Genomic DNA, 14,654 nt, shown 5'->3' with positions numbered 1-14,654 from the left:
ACGTTATCATGAACAGTTTGACGAGAAGAGTCCAGAAATGCAGTAATTTTGTTGTGAGAGGAGGAATGAAGGACTCTTCTAGTGAAATATTTCTAGACACTCTCAATTGTATTAATGTCCGGGTTCCATACAGGTGAGCTGTATTCCAGAATTGGTCTGACAAATGTTTTCTATGCTCTGGTTAACAATTCAGTGTTTCCAGAAAATAAGCTAGATTAGATTAATAACTCTTAATGCTTTTTTGGCAATGTTGTTACAGTGGGCTCTAGCTTTTAGGTCATTGGATATGAGTACTCCAAGGTCTTTGATAGAGAGAGCGTCATCTACAAGTTCATTCCCACCAAGTTCATATTTAGCACTCTGAGTCTTTTTACCAATGTGTAAGACAGAGCATTTGTTGGTTGAGATTTGAAGTTGCCAGTTGTTAGACTATTCAGCTACATGATCAAGGTCCTTCTAGGCAACCTCTGCAGGACCCAGAAAGGACAATAACAGAACACTCTTCTTGCACCCATAAGCCTAAATGGTGCAAAGCACACGGGGTATGGGAATGGACAATGGTCCCAATTCACAGCTGAAGCTTCTTGATGAGGAAGAAGAAAAGTAGGATTGTACTTTTGTTTTTAAGAGTGCACTGATTCAACATCAGCTGAACATTTGGGGGAGAGGAATAGCCCAGAAATGTTTTCAGAACATACCAAAGTAGAAAATATTGTGCTTCTTTTCAGTACTGAAGACATCCTGCTGGAAAAAAAGGCCTTGGCTGGAACATTCCATTCTTGAAAACTGTACTATGTAGGGACTGCATGCCTGGGTAGCTGGACAGCAAAACATCTCTCTGTATCTAACAGCTTCCTGTGCAACGTCACATGCCTTTTGTCACATAGCAGGTTACCGTGACAATGAGTGAATATGAAATAGGCACCGACAGGGCAAGAAAACTCTGACTTGCTAATCGCTCCTGCACATGATAGGTTTCCAAATGTGCTGAGAAATTTAATTTCCCTAATTGCCAGTTAATGAGAAGGAGAGAGAGCACACCGAGAAGGTGCACAACACAGTCACTCTCACATAAAGGAAAACACATTCAGAAGGAGAACTGAATAACATCTGTACGTCTCTTTTTCCTAAATGTTGTAATGCTGCATTTCCTTCTTTTTTTTTCTGAAGCCTTTATAAAAATTACTCTTTTGTGATCTTGGCCAGTGATGGCAAATCTTTTTTTCCTGAAAGAGTTTGGGCGTGCATGAGTGGCCATACCCATAATTCAATGCCTGGGGAGGACGAAAACAGCTTCTCCCACTCCTCTCTGGAGGCCAGAAACGGCCTGTTTCCCAACTTCTGGGGGGCCCAGTAGACTCGTGTTTCATCCTTCCCAGGCTCCAAAGGCTTCTCTGGAGCTGGGAGAGAGTAAAATGCCCTCCCCATCCCCCGGAGACTCCTTGGAAGCCAAAAATGCCCTCCCAGAGCCTCTGTGTGAGCCAAAAATCAGCTGGCCAGCACACACTTGCATATTGGAGCTGAGCTAGGACAACAGCTCGTGTGCCAGCAGATATGGCTCTGTGTGGCACCTGTGCCATAGGTTCACCATCACTGATCTTGGCTCTGGGACTACCATTGCTCCCTAAAACAGACGACATAATCCATGTTACAAATATATTAGCAAAAGCATTAATTGATTGTCCCTTTTGCCTGCAACCAGGAATTAAATCCTCTGTTCCAAGCTGGAATCCTCCCGATCAAAAGAAACCAGCAAAGGGGCATTCCTTGTCCCCACTCATGACAGATCTGATGTGTGTGGGAGGCTGGGAGCAAATTTTCTCCTGCACCTTTGGAACGGATTGCCCTTGAAAGCAAGAATGGCCTGTCCCTACCCTACCTCTAGAAAATGGTTAAAAATTGCATCTTCTGCAGGGGCTGAGCAGTAACAGAGGGTGCTGGCTGATGAACGTTGACTCCAGGTATGAAATGTAGGACATCAGTTGAGTGTTATTGTAATTGGAGTTTTGTTTGTAGTGTTTTTCATTTAATTACAATATGGGAAATCTTAGGAACTGCCTAGAGTTGGGAAGCTGAAACAGTCTGTAAGACCAAGCAATAAACAAGGGACATGAAAGGAAATCTGATAATGACTCACAATTTATGAAAACAGGGACTGTTGGGTGTGATGATCATCCAAAGCCCCATCCAGATGAACTCTTATTTCCAGTAGCAATGAATCACTGTTCCACTTCTCCTGGAATGTTTGGAAATTAGACAACACCCTAAACCTCGGTCATGTCCTCAACTTCACATAATGAACGACCTGAAGCTGTTAATGTATGGTTATTTTTCTCCCGTCAAAAACCATTACATACAGTAAATAGGAAGGCCAATCTATTGTCCACAATCTGATATAATTCACAGTTCATACATGCTGTAATTGATAAATACCCAGGATAAATTATCCCTGCTTACATCTCTGTAGTGTAGATGAAGGTTTTAAAAAGGCTACATCCCGCTGTCATGGGCATTTGTTTATTTATTATTTATTTATTTGTTTGTTTGTTTATTATTGGATTTGTATGCTGCCCCTCTCCGGAGGCCCGGATGGATGGAGCCTGGGTGGATTCCCGATTCTGCCGCAACCAGTGTGCTGCGCATGCAGCTGTTTTTGCTGCAGGTGTGCAGGCTCATCCCAGCAAGATTTTGCTTCTGCACATGCACAGGAAGAAAAATCTTGCAAGGGGACAAGCCCGTGCATGATATTTCAGCATTTTCTTTTGCCTCTGTGCATGCGCAGAAGCAAAAAATTGCAGAAATCTTGCACACAGGAAGAGGAGTGTTTTAGTTAGAATTGGCTGAAGTGAACCACTTACAGCAGTGGTTACAGATACTTACATAATGAGCCAGGGTGGCGCAGCAGGTAGAGTGCTGTACCGCAGGCCACTGAAGCTGACTATAGATCTGAAGGTCAGCGGTTCGAATCTCATCACCGGCTCAAGGTTGACTCAGCCTTCCATCCTTCCGAGGTGGGTAAAATGAGGACCCAGATTGTGGGGGCAATAGCCTAGCTCTGTTAAAAAGTGCTATTGCTAACTTGTTGTAAGCCGCCCTGAGTCTAAGGAAAAGGGCGGCATCAAAATCGAATGAATGAATGAATGAACGAACGAACGAACGAACAAACAAACAAACGAACGAACGAACGAACGAACGAACGAACGAATAAATAAATAAATAAATAAACTTACAGATTTCTGGCGGAATCCTGGTTGAAAAACACTGCATTAAGCTGTACACCCTGAAACTGAAATAGAATTCTTTATTGGCCAAGTGTGATTGGACACACAAGGAATTTGTCTTTGGTGCATATGCTCTCAGTGTACATAAAAAAAGATACATTTGTCAAAAATCATGTGGTGCAACACTTAATGATTGTCATAGGGGTCAAATAAGCAATCAAGAAACAATCAACATAAATCAAAAGGATGCAAGCAACAAGTTACAGTCATAGTCATAAGTGGGAGATCGGTGATAGAAATGATGAGAAGACTAATAGTAATAGTAATGCAACCTTAGAGGATGGAGGCAGAATCAGCAAGTGCTGCTACCGCATGGGGGTCCGTGGCTGCGGAGTAGCAGAGAGAGGGAGAGAGAGAGAGAGGCTACACCACATACCCTCGCCGGGAGTGCCGGGCCTTAGTGGGGCAATAAGTGGAGGCCGTTCGCATTATTCCACCCACTTTCCCTCCCCATTTTTTGGCAGCTATGGAGGCCGGTGTGAGAGTTGGAATGAAGGCAAAGCCGGAGTGGACACCTTCCGCTCCACCTCCTGCTCTCTCAGGTCCTGAGCATGAGGGGAGTAGTAGGGCACGCTCTCTTACAGTGCCCTGCGCAGGGAAAAGGGAGAGAACAGTTGGCCGCTTGACCGAGCACTGCGGCATGTACGCAGGTGTGGGAAGGAGGCGTGAGGAGGAGTGGGAGAGAACCTTGAGTCGCCTGCTGTGCCTCAGCCCTGGACTGGGAAGCTCCACATCAGAAGTGCTGGAGAGGCAACTGCTCCCGCCTCCTCCTCTTCCTCCTCCTGCCACTGTAGTCTGTGCTTTGGCCCCGCTGCTGCAGCAAGGGGCTAGAGGGTCGCTGCTGCTGCTGTCAGCGCCAATGCCAGCGCCACTCCTTCTCCTGTTTGCCGGCTGCTGCTAAGCATGATTGATCTGCCGGATACAAGACGGAGGAAGAGGCTGCCCCGCTGCAGAAGTGGGCGGGATTGAAGGGGGGATCTGCCTTGCCTTGCCTTTTTATTAAGTTGTAGAACCCTTGGCTGGCCCTTGCGGGACCCTTGGGTTCCACAGAACCCTGGTGGAAAAACACTGACTCACAATATTAAACATGCTTTGGAGGAAATCAGTTTCAGGATCCTTTTTTAGCATTCTACTTCCAAAATATTTAATTAATTAATTAATTAATTTTATTTCATTTATTCATTTGTCCAATACACAAAGACATAGGAAGAAAAATAGACATGTAGTAATATATATAGGGGTAAAGTGAACTTAGAGGAGAGGATATATGAAAGAAAGAGAATAAGTGAGAGAAAGGAAAGACAATTGGACAGGGGACGAAAGGCACACCAGTGCACTTATGTACGCCCCTTACTGGCCTCTTAAGAACCTGGAGAGGTCAATCGTGGAGAGTCTAAGGGAGAAATGTTGGAGGTTAGGGGTTGACACAATTGAGTCTGGCAATGAGTTCCACGCTGCGATAACTCGATTGTTGAAATCATATTTTTTACAGTCAAGTTTGGAGCGGTTCGTATTAAGTTTGTGGACAAATAATAGATGTTACAAAGAAGCAATATATCATCTCCCAGGAAACTGAATAGCATCAAGGTAAAGATGCTTCTAGATTCCTCAGTGCTCATAAAAAAGGTGAAAAGAGGATATAAATATAATCTGATCTCATCTAATAGTTCTTGAAAATATTCTGCCTTCAAGCCAATGAAGAGAGGCAGATGAGAATAGGCTGGAGGGCAAATACCTTCTTTTACTTAATACAGACCAAGGAGAATATTAATTTGTTGGTTGCTCCATGTGGAAACTCCACCCTGGAGTTACTGTTGCCGTGTTTTTTCCTGTAAAGAACTTCCTGTAGCTATTGTGTATGAATTTCAAACCACCTGCTGAAAAAGAGGCCAATGCTGGAATAACAAGTGAACACTCTGTAGTTTTCAAAGACATATGGCATTAAATTTAAGACGCTTTCAAATGTTCCTCAATGAAAGAAAATTTTTGATTGATTGATTGATTTTGTGCTAACTACTTGGTGTCTGTCAACACTTAGCATCCACATAGATAGAAATTCACCGTGGCAATGTCCCTTATCTTTAGGTGAAAGGATGATACATTTCTTTCACTGGAAGGGTTTTTTTGAATCAACATTCTTTATGAAGTTGGCCTAATATTATTTTTAATACATCAGGTTTTAGATCATGATGATTTGAGGAAAATAAAGGAGAGAAAATCTATAACTAACCAGGAAGCTACAAATAGATATGCAAATTTTGCTCATCTGTTAAGACTGAACTGGCTTTTTCCTGGCTCATAAACCATGTTGCTCAATCCATGATTTGGTGAAAAGCATGGCTGCAGCCACTGCAGAAATGTTTTCAAATAGCAAGCTATTTTTTTTTTTAAAAGTATCTTTGAATTGATTTTTCCTGATCTTCATAAAATGTAAATTTTCTTTAAAACTTAATTGATTTTTTCCACTTTTTTTTTTTTTTTTTTGCTGTATGAAACTGAACGTCAAAACTCGTATCTCTAATGAAAAAATTGAACAAAATTGAGCGGGTCCAAAGACGGGCTACAAGAATGGTGGAAGGTCTTAAGCATAAAACGTATCAGGAAAGACTTAATGAACTCAATCTGTATAGTCTGGAGGACAGAAGGAAAAGGGGGGACATGATCGAAACATTTAAATATGTTAAAGGGTTAAATAAGGTTCAGGAGGGAAGTGTTTTTAATAGGAAAGTGAACAGAAGAACAAGGGGACACAATCTGAAGTTAGTTGGTGGAAAGATCAAAAGCAACGTGAGAAAATATTATTTCACTGAAAGAGTAGTAGATCCTTGGAACAAACTTCCAGCAGACCTGGTTGGTAAATCCACAGTAACTGAATTTAAACATGCCTGGGATAAACATATATCCATTGTAAGATAAAATACAGGAAATAGTATAAGGGCAGACTAGATGGACCACGAGGTCTTTTTCTGCCGTCAGTCTTCTATGTTTCTATGTTTCTAAAAGTCTGAGTTCAAATAATCACATCTTGGCTTGGTTCTTAAGTGCTTGAGCATGATTTCTAGTATTTACCTACTTGTACAGATTTAATTTCTCCTGTACTCCTTTTCTCCTTGTACTTCAATAAGTGCCAAGAAGTTGAAGGAAAGCTAATGTACAGTTGTTGGACTTTAAAACCAAGAAATATAATATCTGCACATTCCAGTCACTGGCATTGCTATAATTAGATGACATGACAGAAACCTAGTGCAGAGTTGCATTAAAAAAATGAATAAGGCAATTTCCTATTTAAGTGTAAGACAATATTTGTAGCTCAAGATTGAACTTCGGATCCTTGGTGCCCTCTGAACTTTGTGGTTTTCTTGTATGCATTTCGTTGCAAAACTAAGTAAAGGGCATCAGTGCTAGAAGTGAATAGGGTTAATATACAGTAGAAGACTGACGGCAGAAAAAGACCTCATGGTCCATCTAGTCTGCCCTTATACCTGTATTTTATCTTAGGGTGGATACTGTGGATTTACCAACCATGTCTGCTGGAGGTTTGTTCCAAGCATCTACTACTCTTTCAATACTATAATATTTTCTCATGTTGCTTCTGATCTTTCCACCAATTAACCTAAGGAAGAGTCAGATGCCTTCATTAATTGGGGTGATCCGAAGAGACAAATACTTTCAGAGTCCACCACATATGAAAAGTCGGCAAAGGCTATTTTAGAAGAATGAGGTAATAAGAAATCTGCAGTACTGCTCATATAATTACAAGTTCTTTTGTTTTAAACCTGTACATCTGAAGATTAAACTAGATCCTAACTTGCCCAAGCATAGCGTCCTTTGTGCACAATGACACACATATTGTGTTGCAGTTAGGTTCCCTTTTCTATCTATTCGCATCGCGACAAAAGTGCACATTTGGCACATTTTGTGTGCATATGTGCAGAGGGTTCTTTGCACCGCTGCAGCGACTGGAGAACTGGTTCGGGGGCGTGGACAGCGGCCATCGCTGCCGGTTCGGTGAGCGGGGGCAAATTCCCGCCACCGGTAGGGGCAATTGGTTCAAACCGGCAGCAATCCACCACTGTTGTTCTTGCTATAGCATACCAGTGAGAAAGAAATAGTTGGACGTGCTACTATGGTGTATTGCAGTAGATAGAACTGTAGAGTGTGCCAAACACAATTAACTTCTATGAAATAGCTAGAAAAGATTGCTGATGAAACTCCAAGTAACTATACAGTTCTTTCAAACTACATGACTCAACAGATATTAATATCTCAATCTCTCTCTCTCCCTCTCTTCCCTCCCTCCCTCTTTACACACACACACTCATTTTGCCTGAGGCCTTCCATATACTATTGATCACTATTGGCCAGTGTGGTGATCCAGCTTTATAAATCTGTTTTGCTTTGCTGACCCACATTGGATCTCCCCCATCCAATAAGTCTTATTGCGTTGCTTCTAAGATCCAGTGTATCTTAAAACAGTGTGTCTGATCCCAAATCCTAGTTTGTTTTCCAGTCCCAGTTTATTCTTAGTTCCTGACTGGGTTGGGCTTTTTTTAAGTTCTTGCTCATAGTTCCTTAGTCCTGATTTTCCAGTCTGCTGCCATTGTCAGGTCAAAGGGAACAGTTTCAATGTTTTAATTCTAAACAATGAGACCATCCGACCAGGACATTAACTGTTTTATTATTGTGCATGATCCCTCATGGCATTTTTGGGGTCAAAAATATTCTTACTAAATACTAAATAACAGTTCTGCTAGATTAGCAGGTGATTTGCTCCAACCAGCAAATATTTATAGTCTGAACAGGCTAGCAATACTGTACAAACTGACTGTAAAATGCAAAGTTATAACCTACTTTCATGTCAGTTTTGAAAAGTTCAAAACAATAAGGTTGAAAAAAGATATGTCATCCTGCTAATCAATTGACCCAAGAACTTTTTGTACATACAAGAGAACTCCAGGTCATAAAAGTACTGTATTGTGCATTTAAGTCATAACGTTCTTTAGTTGCCACAAACTAACAAAATCAATATGTAAAAAGGAAAACATACAAAGAATAGCACTAGCTTTCCAAATAGCAAACAAACAAGCAGAAACTGTTACACAACATCACATCAGCATACAGAATTTGAGTACTAGAAAAACTAGCTGTCAAACTCTTAAAACACTACATATTTGCTGAATGAAATGAATATCACAATATGATTTCAATTGAGATAGTCTGAAATCAGGACCTGAAGATCTTATTAAATGAAACCATAGCAGCAATATCCAGTATCTACAGACTACTGTATTAAAAATATGACATGGGATGATCAAAAGCCAACAGTCTAAGGTCTGAACGATTATTCCAATTGAATTTAAGCATTCATTTCAGCTTTGCAACACTAATTAACCGCCCTCTCCCCATTCCAATCCAGACTTCTCCCAATTTGTCATTTTCTCCCAGATTCTTGTGGTTACTTTGCTTGTTTTTAAGAAAGGCTGGGTTTGATGCTGGCTTGTACGATAAACTAGGATTAAAACCAATGCAAGTGTGATGCGGCTGTACGTATACGAGAGCGACAGAGGGAAGGAGTAAAAAAATAGTTATTTAGAAAACAGGGCAAAATAGTTTGTCTATATTAAGTGTTGTGTATCTCTATAGACATGTATTTCAGTTTCTACAGTAACTAGATTATTTACTTTTTTCAGTTTAAAAACAAAGTGCTGCGGTGGTACAGTTGCTGGGCAAGCCTCTCCTGGCTCTTGCATTGGACTGTCTACCTTACTCACTGCCTGAGGGCGGTGGGGCAGGGAGGCAACATAGCTGCTCCACTTTGTGCTTCTTTCTGTTTCCCAAGTCAGCTGCTAGGGCTGTCATTGCCCAAATGGAAGAATGGAGTGATCTAGCCAGAACAGAGGGAAAGAATTCAGACAGCCACCAAGAAGAAACCTCAGCCAGACAGCCACCAAGAAGAAGCTGTTATTTATTGTCTGCTGCTGCACATAACTGCAGCTTTCATATTCAGTAGCAATGTTTGAGGGCATTCGGAGAGGGGGGGGGTTGCATCCAAGGGTGGGGACACAGAGTCTGGACTCTGGGTTATATGCTTCTCTTTAGCCAACGCTTTACTTAGGACTGGCACCTCACCTAATTGCATTTAAAGACTCCAGTGGCTGGCCAGACTCTCTAACAAACATAGTGCTAAGCAAATTAATGCCAAAGGCTTCATCACATTTTCCACAAATAGTACATTACCACAATTTATTGAAGAATTCTGAACTAAATAAAGCTTTGGCATGGGATTGATAAACCCTGGGATTTATGGCAAATGCTTCCTCTGTGTCTAAGGAAAAACAAACAGCTCCACATTTGCCATTCTAGATTCAAACACAAGAGACGAATCTACTGCAGGCTTAGTCAGAGCTCTTTATGAAATTATTATTTCAGTCAATGTGGTGCAAATAGAAGTTTAAATGAATAGTTGGGCACATAATTTAATCTTATCGTCAATGATGAAAATGTTCCAGGGCTAAATGTGTTGTTCTTAGAATGCTTTGTCTAAAGAAAACACATGGACCCAGGATGGAAGCTAAACTTTTTTCCATGAATAACAAAAAGAATAAAGAACAGATTACTCTTCTTTTATTGTAGACCAAGTGATAAAGTATGTGGCCCTTGAAAATCTCAAGTGTGGGCCTCAGAGATAGAAGGGGGTGGGGTTTGCTCTTATTTTTATATACTAATAGATTACCCTGTCAACATAATGGGACTATTCTTGATGGCTCCCCTACTGAATCATTAAGAACACTCCCACCAACACTGATCTGAATGTTGAATCCTCAATCTGAGAATTGTATTGATAGTTCTGTGTTAGCAAAAACTTCAGAAGAGAAGGATTTAGGGGAAGTGATTTCTGACAGTCTCAAAATGGGTGAACAGTGCGGTCAGGCGGTAGGGAAAGCAAGTAGGATGCTTGGCTGCATAGCTAGAGGCATAACAAGCAGGAAGAGGGAGGTTGTGATCCCGCTATATAGAGCGCTGGTGAGACCACATTTGGAATACTGTATTCAGTTCTGGAGACCTCACCTACAACAGATATTGATAAAATTGAACGGGTCCAAAGAGAGGCTACAAAAATGGTGGAAGGTCTTAAGCATAAAACTTATCAGGAAAGACTAGTGTTGGGCGAACCGAACTTGCAGAGTTCGGGCTCGTGACGAACTTTGCAGTGTTTGGCATGCCGAACCTGAACTTTTAAAAAATTTCAGATTCGGCATTCAGTGTTCGCTCGAACACCGCGAAGCCCCACCGCCCAGGAGGAGAGTGGGGAATCCCACGATGGGATTCCAGGGGCGGAGCTTTGACATCACGGAGACTCCTTCCTGGCCGGCCGAAACGGGGAGTTGAGGAGGAAATAAAGCCACGGGCCAGGAAGAAGTCTCCGTGACATCAAAGCCCCGCCCCAGAATCCCATCGTGGGATTCCCCACCTCCTTTTTCTTCCTTTTATTTTTACGGAAAAGGATGCAGCAGCAGCGCTGCTGTTATTCAGGTTCAGGTTCGGCGAACTTATCCAAACTCTGCCGCCAAGTTCAGGTAAGTTTGCCGAACCCAAACTTTGTTGGGTTTGCCCAACACTATTAATGAACTCAGTGTGTATAGTCTGGAGGACAGAAGGGAACATTTAAATATGTTAAAGGGTTAAATAAGGTTCAGGAGGGAAGTGTTTTTAATAAGAAAGTGAACACAAGAACAAGAGGGCACAATATCTGAGGTTAGTTGGGGGAAGATCAGAAGCAATGTGAGAAAATTATTTTACTGAAAGAGTATAGATGCATGGAACAAACTTCCAGCAGACATGGTTGGTAAATCCACAGTAACTGAATTTAAACATGCCTGGGATAAACATATATCCACCCTAAGATAAAATACAGGAAATAGTATAAGGGCAGACTAGATCAAACTTCTATGTTTCTATGGTCAAGTGATGATGGGGAAATGTTATAACGGCAGGAAGTGTGAAAAAATGGTCCTAAGTCACTTTTGTTGGGTGCTGTAACTTTGAAAGATCACTAAACAAAGCATTACAAGTCAAGAACTACCTGTACTAGCAACATTATGCAATAGGAAAGCCATTGTCTCTGCTTTAAAAAGGTGAGAGAGATAAGAATATCATAGGGAGCCTTTTGGCTCAGTTGTTGGCTTTTTTTTTTTAAGATTGTTGCTGTGAAAATTAGCAACCCAGCTCATCTGAAGAACCGGTAGATCTTGTTTGGACTTGATGTTGAAAGCACTCTTCATTACAGTATATCCCTTGCTGTAACAAGTAATGCCAGTATTGCTATTTTGAGCAGACTTTCCCAAGATACGTTTTAGTATTACAATTCTCAAAAGCGCTTCTTCCCCAATGTGGTTGTTAGTCAGACCCTTGGTCTGAAAGCCTGATTTTAAAATTTGCATTTGAAACTTTACTCTTGGGTCAACCCGTGAGGATGGCGATAAGGACAAACAGGGGCGGATTCCAGGGGTGGATTCCCATTATCGCTACCACTGTTGCGCTGTGCACGCAGCTTATGTGTGCGCCTGCGTGCATACCAGCATGTTTTTGTTTCTGCGCATGCACAGGAAGCAACATCATGTGAGGGGACACTCGTGCGAGAGATATTTCATGGATTTTTTTTGCTTCCACGCCAGAAGCAAAATATTACCAAAATCTTTCTCTCGTGCACGTCTGAACCAGGAGAAACCCACCCCTGTGGACAAGTACAAAGCAGCCTTTTCAGCTGTCGCTTAGTGTTTGAACTAAACAAATCCATCTCTTTGCCTGTGTGGTCCAGGCATGGGAGCTGGCTAAAAAAAAATATATTAACACAGGAAGCTATGTTTGATTTGCAGCAATCAATTTGTTACATATGTTATTAGTCAACTCATTTTTTCCTAATGACAAAAGTGCAAGGGAAGCAGTGCATGACAATTTGGAATTATTTATGACATAATTTTCCAGGCCTATTGTCTTTGTTGCTATTAGTTTTGAGTGATGTTGTTTAATTAATAATGTTTTATGCATTGTGTTTTCTTTTGTTAATTAGTTTAGCACGATAATATTAGTTTTAGGAAGGAGCAATTTCAGAAGGAAATTCCAATTTGCACATTGTTAATTTTAGAATATTGTTAAATACATTCTGCAGCTAACATTATTTTAGTAAAGAATGCATTGAATTTTAAGGACTTATCATCATGTCCATCAAAGTTGCAGCTGCCATTTGCACTGTGAAAAATGGTAAAGTGACTGGACGAGATGACATCCCAGACAAAATCTGGAAGAAGATGGGACTTCAGGGAGTGATATTCCTGGCAAGACTTTTTTTTAAAAAAAAATGGCATAGACCAATGTCACAGTACCCATCAGGAAAGGCAAAGGTGATGTTACTGCCTGCGCTAATTACTGACCAATCTGCCACACAATTAAAATCTTTGAATGTAGGATTGATACCCACCTCTGAAGCATCATCACCATCTCGTCAAACCAGTGCCTTTGTGTAAAAGGTCATGGAGCGATGGATGAGATCCATGCTTCTTGACTGCTGACAGAGAGGCACAAGGAAAAGAGGAGAATGGTCTTTCTTGCTACAGAGAAGGCATTTGATCAGATCCCACACAAACCCATCTGTACCCTCACGGAGTCCTGGTGGCCTATGCCCATGGCTGCGGCTACTCTACAACAGTGCCACCAGCTCTATTGACTGTTTCACTGATGTCACTGAACTGTTTTCCATCTGAAAGATCTGCCCTGTCACCACTCCTATTCATCCTGTGCATGGAAACAGTGACTGCGGACCTGCAAATGCTGCACCCATGGACCTTGCTCTATGCCGACAGTGTTATGCTGGCTTGCAAGATCTGGGACAGAACTGAGTGACTGGTCAATCAATGGAAGACACATCCCTATGAATTTTGACTGTGGTTTAATTCTGTGGCAAACTCAACACCTGGAATGCGGCATCCAGATAGTATAATCATAATTGATGGCACCCCACTTGTAAAGTCTCTGGTTTTCATTACCTTGGATTCTTGTATAACAACTGATGGTGACACATTTCTGTCTGCCTGGACATAAATCAACGTTGCCTAGTTGAAGTGGCACCAGGTCACTGCCATTGCCTCTGAACAAAAAATATATACACTGTGTCTTAAATCAAAGATCTACCACATAGTTGTCCAGCCAGTGGCACTCTATCGGGTGGGAGGATGGCCAATGATGAAGAGACACAAACAGATACTGTTTGTCACTCAGGTCACTCAGTTGGATCTTATTATGAACAGAGACATCCGGAAGGCTTTCAAAGTCACCCCAATTCCAGATAAAATGAGAGAAGCAAGGCTGCGATGGTATGGGCATGTGGTCCCAGCTGATGTTGAAACAATTGTGAGGTGGCCACTTGCTCTCAACCCTGACAGACGGCATCCCCAAGGATGACCAAAAAAACAATGAATGGACTTCTTACTGAATGAAGACATGCAACTCATAGGCATATGCCTCATTGATGTTGCAGACCAGAAGTGGTGAGTGAAATATAAAACTGCAGACCCCACGAATCAGGGGTGAAATACAGCAGGTTCTAACAGGTTGTGGAGAATCAGTAGCTGAAATTTTGAGTAGTTTGGAGAACTGGCAAATACTACTTTTGGCTTCCCCCAGATTGGGGTGGGAATGGAGATTTTGCAGTATCCTTCCCCCAGCAGTAGGGAGGAAATGGAGATTTTCCAATACCCTTTCCCTGGAATGGGGTGGGAATGGAGATTTTGCAATATTCTTCCCCCAGGAGTGGGGTGGAATGGAGATTTTGCAGTACCCTTCCTCTGTCACGCCCACCAAGCCACGCCTATCAAGCAACACCATGCCCACAGAACTAGTAGTAAAAATGTTTGGATGTTATCCACTGTCACGAATAACACAAAGATGGGAATAACAAAAAGAATAAGAATAACAAAAAGAATAATAATTAGCCTTTCCTGGCTTCATCTATACCCTGTAGAGAAGGAGTTCCTGGCTTCATTTATACGTCATAGAGAAAGGATCTGGGCATGATGCCTTTACTATTGAAAACGGACCATGGTGGGGGGCATGTCCAGTCCCCTCCCAGCCTGCTTTCAGCCTGGATGGCCTCCTGCAGCACCCTACAGGCTAAAATGGGTCATGTGGTGGCCACCTGTGCCCTGTTTTGGCTAGCAGGGTGCTGCAGAAGGCCATCCAGGTCGAAAATGGGCAACAGGGGGGCCACAGGCAATGCCACACACCCCTTTTGTTCAGCAGGGTGCTCCCAGAGTGAATCCAGACCAAACATGGAGCACATTGGGGCTGCCCTCACCCTACCAGCCCCTATTTTTATCA

The 14,654-nt window shown here is 42.0% G+C and overlaps 1 long non-coding RNA gene across 4 annotated transcripts in view; it reads right to left on the bottom strand.

Moving 5' to 3' along the window:
* Window positions 1–14,654, bottom strand: part of LOC139158959 (uncharacterized) — a 76,367-nt gene that overhangs the window by 31,306 nt on the left and 30,407 nt on the right. The window contains exon 2 of one of the 4 annotated variants that reach the window (XR_011557776.1): window positions 3,231–3,286. The exons of the other annotated variants lie outside the window; for them this stretch is intronic. This is a non-coding gene — a long non-coding RNA (uncharacterized lncRNA). The remainder of the gene's footprint in view (window positions 1–3,230; window positions 3,287–14,654) is intronic. 4 annotated transcript variants of the gene reach the window in all.

Source organism: Erythrolamprus reginae, chromosome 2 (assembly GCF_031021105.1).
Source record: "Erythrolamprus reginae isolate rEryReg1 chromosome 2, rEryReg1.hap1, whole genome shotgun sequence".
NCBI classification, from domain to species: domain Eukaryota; kingdom Metazoa; phylum Chordata; class Lepidosauria; order Squamata; family Dipsadidae; genus Erythrolamprus; species Erythrolamprus reginae.
The sequence above is the reverse complement of the archived record's forward strand: the minus strand, read 5'-3'. Positions and strand labels throughout refer to the sequence as shown.